The sequence below is a fragment of the Microtus ochrogaster genome, linkage group LG1, assembly GCF_000317375.1.
Source record: "Microtus ochrogaster isolate Prairie Vole_2 linkage group LG1, MicOch1.0, whole genome shotgun sequence".
Classification (NCBI taxonomy): domain Eukaryota; kingdom Metazoa; phylum Chordata; class Mammalia; order Rodentia; family Cricetidae; genus Microtus; species Microtus ochrogaster.
In genome coordinates, this window is record NC_022027.1 from 2,952,316 (window position 1) to 2,958,419 (window position 6,104).

The following is a 6,104-nucleotide window of genomic DNA, read 5'->3' on the forward strand; positions in this document are numbered from 1 at the left end:
TCCAGTTCTCAGCCACCTATGTCGCTAGTTCAAGACGAGCCTATTGGCTGCTGGGTGCATGCACGGAGGCCGCGCTGCAGGGTAAAGGGGGAAGAGCAGACATAAATAGGAGGAATGAGTAAATTATAGGATATCTTAGGAAATTGCAGGGAGGCTGAGAACGGGGACAGAAGGCAGCCGGGTGGGGATGTGAGTCAGGAGGAAGCAGGGGCGGGAGGGGCAGACAGCTGAGGAAGGCTCTCTGCTGGGCAGGAGATCAGCACGTGCAAAGGTCCTGAGCTGGGAACCAGTCCCATCTGCCGTGAGCTGGCCCTGCTCCCTCGCCACTCCAGAGCAATAAAAGGAAGCTGGATAGAGCCCCCCAGCACCCTGGGGTCCCCCAGTCATTAGAGGTCTACAGCACTAGACACGGGAGCTCCCAGATCCTCAGATTTGAGTGCTAACCCTGGACTCGGACAAGTCCGCGTGGCCTTGAGCCCACATGGATCCACGTGTGGCTTTGGCACTAGCTCTCCCCACCCGTGGAAAGTCCAGTATACCATGTAGTTTTGTACACAGTAGGCACTCAATAAATCCCTCCCCCAGGAGTCCCCCGAATGAGGTTATCACAACCTTGGGGACTCAGAGCACATCAGTACACAAAACAGAGCAGACCTGGTGTGGAGTTGGGGCCTAAATCCAAAAATATTGGGGTGTCACTTTTTTTCTAGACGTTTGCATGGATTGGAAGAGAGCTTCTCACCGGTGGCTTGGGGGGGGGCTGGTCCATGGTCTCCCAGGATGCAGTTTCTGGGCCTCAGGCCAAGATGACAGTCTGGGAAAGGAGCCTGCTGGAGTCACAGGTGGCCAACGCCAGGCTGCCACTAACTGCTGGAGGACACAGAGGGCAGACAAGATGGGGGTTGGGGCAGACATGCACTCTGGCTCCCTCAGGTCACCCCTCACTGGGGACAAAGGCAGCTGAGTCAGAAGCAGCCAGCCCCTCCTCAGGATGGATGCCCACTGGGCCTCTGCTCTGGGGGACTGCCAGCCTCCTTCTCTCCTGTCACACGGGGGAGCCCTGGTTCCAGCTGACCACTCATCGGGCAGGGACACGCACGCTCCTCACCCCTGTTTTGACAGGTTGATCTTTTTTGTTTGTTTGTTTGTTTTTTGTTTGTTTTTGTTTTGTTTTGTTTTTGGTTTTTCGAGACAGGGTTTCTCTGTGGTTTTGGAGCCTGTCCTGGAACTAGCTCTTGTAGACCAGGCTGGCCTCGAACTCACAGAGATCCGCCTGCCTCTGCCTCCCAAGTGCTGGGATTAAAGGCATGCGCCACCACCACCCGGCAACTGTTTTTGTTTTTTGAGACAGTTTCTTTGTGGCTTTGGAGCCTGTCCTGCAACTAGCTCTGTAGACCAGGCTGGCCTCGAACTCACAGAGATCTGCCTGCCTCTGCCTCCCGAGTGCTGGGATTAAAGGCGTGTGTCACCACCGCCCGACAGATTGATTTTATTTTTAAAAATAAAATCATGTGTGCATACAGGAATCCACAGACCAGAAGAGGGCGTCGGGTCCCTGGAGCTGGAATTACAGCTGGTTGTGAGCTTCCATGCAGGTGCTGGGAATAAAAGCCCTGTCCTCTAAGAGAGCAGCCAGGGCTCTAACTTCTGTGCTATCTCTCTGACTCTCCCTCTTATCTTGGGGTTCTCTTCATGTTCCCCTATGTGTGCGTCCATCTACCTACACCAGGCTGTGCGTGCTGAGGTGCACAGCGCGGTCCCAGGCGCAGGGAAAGGCACCGGAAAGAAGGGGAGATGGTGGCAGCCATAGCTCTGAGTAGCAGGTGGAAGAAGGCGGGCAGGAGCGCAGTGGGGAGCTATGACAGGCTCTGAAACTCCCTGGGGGACAAGACCACTCAGGGATGAGGCTTGACAAATCGGTCAGGTGTGTAGTGCAGTGCAGATGGTGGAGGACTGGTCTGACAGGGAGGGCATAGCGGAGGAATTGGCGGTTTCCAGAAGGTTCCAGCGGGACAACTTGCCTTATCTGGGGAGCCCCCAAGCATTTCCGGGAACTCAGTGTCTGCGGAGGCCCCTAGGACCAGGAGGTGCCAGGCACGCGGAGTGCCCGGGGGCTGCGTCCCCATCTGCCCCCGACCTGCTCCAACACGTGTCGCGCGCGCCCTTTGCTGTTCGCGCGCGCCCTAGCCATGCGCACGGGGATGCGCGGCGGGAACGCGCACGGCAGTGCCCGGGAGGCGGCGGTGGCGGCGGTGGCAGCGGTGGCAGCGGTGGCGGCGGCTCGTGGCTGCTTAGAGCGGCCCCCGCGTCCTGTCCGAGGCGGAGCCGCCCAGGTGAGTGGCATCACTGCAGCCCGGAGACCCCCCTCCGGACTCCCCTCGCATGCTCCTCTTCAGCCGCTCTGCGCCCCCGGGAAACTTCGGGGTTGTCCCTGCCTCCGGGAATGCAGTCTAGGGGATTGAGGGGCGCATCTAGGGGAGCACCCTGGGGGACGCGGAACGGAGATGCGCACTGCGGCAGGGGGACACCCGGGATGGAGTCAAGGCTCGGCGCCCTGCCATCCCCCGCCAGCCAATGCGGGGTGAGGCGCGCGAGATAAATTGGAGGGTCTACCCTCGTGACTCGCGCATATTTGAGGTCCCCGTGGGGAGGAAATGGGATGCTAGGCAGACCCCGGCACATACACTCTGCAGGCCTGTGTCCCAGTAGCAGCCACGGTGGTGGGGGCGTCCGTGCATCCCATCTCAGAGGCCAGGCCTGGTGTCTCCTGGGTCCTGGGGCCTGGCCAGGGAGGCCACTGGGCCCCATTCAACAAGTTGGGAGACGCAGAGCTTGGGTTCCAGTTGGACACAGGTGCATGTTCCCACTCCATCTCACAAGTGAGTGCTCCCAACGCCAGAGTCCCTGAGACACAGGTGTCCCTCCTCCCAGTGGGGAGAACTCAGAACTTGGGGGTCTGATGCATTTGGGAACCTCTATTGGTGCCAGGCAGCTTCTTGTGGGGGGGGGCTCAGAGCCCAGGCCAGGCCTGAGACCACCCCCCCCCTTATTTCCAGTGGCACTGGGGAGGGGACATCCAGTGCCTGCCGGTTGATGACTGGGATGGGGTGATTGGGACTTGGAACCTGGTGGGGATTTTTAGCAAGAACAGATCTGTCAGAGCAAAGGCAACCTGAGAGGGCTCCCCGGAGGAAGCATCTAGCCCGCAAAGGCAGATGTTAAGGGGTGAAGGACAGAAGGCAGGGCGGCTCCACTGGGAATGGAGGGTTTCAAAAGCTCGGTCCTGGTCCCTCGGAGCTGTAGCAGCTGTTTGGATGGTCTCAGGTGACCCCATGGGTGACCCCTCCACACAGACTCTCAATGAGGTGTAGGGTGGGGGACCCAGTGGGGCCCCCTTAGCCCCCTAATTGCTCTTCTGTCCCTTGTCCTTTCCTACAGTTGACACTCTATCCGGGCAACCACTTCCCCCAGGATCAAGCACTATGATGGGTATCATCAGCTCCAAGCAGCACGCATGCGCGGCCGGCCTCAGTGTTTCCATCTGTAGAGTGGGGGAGGCCGTTGCCATCCACCCCCAGATGCAGCCAGGCTGTGATCGCTCCTCAAAGGGTGGGAGCACACAAGGTCCCAAACCTGAGGTTTTTGTGCCTCTACCCACAGGGCTGTCACTCCCAGGCACTCATGAGTCACAAGCGACTCACCAGGTAGGAAGGTTTTTAGCAGAACTTCCCAGCAAGCTTCAGAATGAGAGGTGGGCAGCCCGGGCAAGCCACCTACCACCTCTCCGGTCAATCTTGAGAACACCAAGGAGTCGGCTTTAGTAAAATCAGAGCTGGCTCAGGTGACCCCCGGTGACCTCCCCCCTCCCCAAATAATGCCGTTTCTGCTTTCAGGGCAAGCGGTGAGCAGATACAGTATATACCGGGGGCTCAAGTGTTTGCCAGTCTAGAAGCTTCCTCAACTTTTCTGCTGCGACGGGTGGTGGGGAGTCCACTCCTCCCCTCAGGCACAGGCTACTAAAGAAATTGGGTCAGGAGGCCCCCCTGCCCCCCAAAACGGTGGACAGGGACCCATGGCAGATGGGAGGTTAATTAGGGCTTTAATGAATTGTCATGGATTAAAAGCCCCAGGAGGACCTAGATCTAGGACGGGAGAATGAACCAGCCCTGGAGGAGGGGGGCTGGGAGAGTGTCCCCAAAAATGCACTCAGAGAGGAGGGTGCTCATGGGAGTGTACCAAGCCTGTCCTCACCCCACTTTACCCTATACTTTTATTGTGGTGAGGGGACCCAGGGGTGACAGACAGGAGCCTGTCTTCCCCCAGCACTCAGCTTCATTCTTTCCCAGGATGGCCTCAGTGTCCTGTGGCCGAAAAGGGGACAAGGGACCCTGGATTCCCAGCACACCTTGTCTTCTCTTGGACCGAACACTTCTTTGTCAAATTCCTTCAGAATCTGTAGCCAGAGAGAGTTGGGAGGGGTGGCAGGAGAGTCCGTTTCCCAGACTGCTCCTGGGGGCCCCCACAGCATGGCTCAGACAGATGTCAGACCCCAGGGTTGAGAGTCTCCATCCTCCAGCAACGGGAAACTCCCTGGCTGCCAGGCAGTCACATTCCAGTCCTCCTCCAAACCATGGTGGCCCTGGGTGAGAACCCCCCAGGCTGCTGGTGACCCCTGGAACCTCCCAGGCTGCTGGAGGAAGCCACCACCTGCCTCAGGGACACAAGTCCTCCTCAGACCCAGAGAGCACGGAGGCCCCTTCCTCCCTCTGCCAGCCAGTGTCACAGAATCTTCCTGTTTTCCTGCCTGCCTCCTCTGACTATCTCGAGGTGACACCGGGTCACAGTGGATTCAGGACAGTCCCATAGGCAGGGCCCTGCTCCACAGGAGGTGACCTATCCTAGGCCCAGGATGGTCCTATTTCCATAGATTGAGGGCAGCCACTAAATGCTTGCTGAACGAGGGACTGAGGGAGATCTTCTCCTAACCTAGGCAGCACCTGGTGGAAACTTCTAGAAGCAAGCCAGCCCAGGGGTTCTGCTTGGTCTTCAGGAAAATAGGGAACTGAGGCTCAAGGGAGATGAACAGGGATGTGGCTGAGCAGACCTCTGTATGTGCACATATGTGAACACACGTGTGGCAGTCAGGGACTCTGAGCTGGTACTTCCGACCATGCCTTCTCTTGCTCTGTATTCCTTGGCTCCCTATCGCCAGGAATGTTCCTCAGTCCACCTGGGCATTGGCACGGGGTGGCCCAATCGCACGGTGCTGCCCTTCCCTTCGCTGGCCCTGCGGCCCCCACTCCAAACCTTCAGCTGATTTACTCATCCTCAGCGAGCGACAGGGACAGGACACAGTCGACCATCAAGTGTGGGACTCCGTGATAGGAAGTGTTCAGAACGGGGGAATTCGGAGACAGGACAAAGATTTGTGGGTACCCAGGGACTGAAGAAGGGAAAGGGTTGATGGAGGTTTAGTTGGAGGCGTTTTGGATGTACTGAGAGGCCCTGGGAGTCCACTGGAAACCGTGGGCCTTCAGCTCAGGGGTGACAGGAGCCAAGGATTAGGAAGGTGACTGGGCAGGCTGGACCCCTTGCAGCCAGCCCAGGCTCCCAGGTGCTGCCAAGGCTGCAGCGGTGGCTTCTCATGCATATTAATGAGTCGTGTCCTTGAAGCCTTAGGTAGGGCTCTTCCTTGGGGGGCGGGGGCGGGTATCCATATGGGGCTTGTCAGACCCTAAAGCCCCACGAGGGCTATCTCAAGGGTTCTACCATGGGGTAGGAGTGAGAGAGAGCCCAGAAGGTTCCAGATTCTGGTACAGGAGGCAGTTGTCTGCTCCTATTATCTGGTGCAGAGCCTCAGAGGGGCCTTTGGGGACAAAACTGTCTTTTTGTTGATTCTTTATTTTTGCAGTGTTAGGAATGAAACCCAGGATCTCTCACGTGCTAGACCAGTGCCCCACCCCGACCACGCCCCAGACCCTCACTGGGGATTCTAGGCGGGGCTTCACCCTGACCACGCCCTTAGCCCCTCACTGGGGATTCTAGGCGGAGCTCCACCCTGAGTCACACTCTGGTCCTATTTTACATTTTTGGGTTTTTTTTTT

General features: G+C 58.1%; 1 protein-coding gene across 1 annotated transcript in view; it reads left to right on the plus strand.

Annotated features, from left to right (window-relative positions):
• Window positions 1–2,260: 2,260 nt before the first annotated feature.
• The window catches only part of Lingo3 (leucine rich repeat and Ig domain containing 3), an 11,332-nt gene continuing 7,488 nt past the window's right edge, over window positions 2,261–6,104 (plus strand). Inside the window, exon 1 of the mRNA XM_005359025.3 lies at window positions 2,261–2,333. The gene's annotated coding sequence lies outside the window, so the exon portion shown is untranslated. The remainder of the gene's footprint in view (window positions 2,334–6,104) is intronic.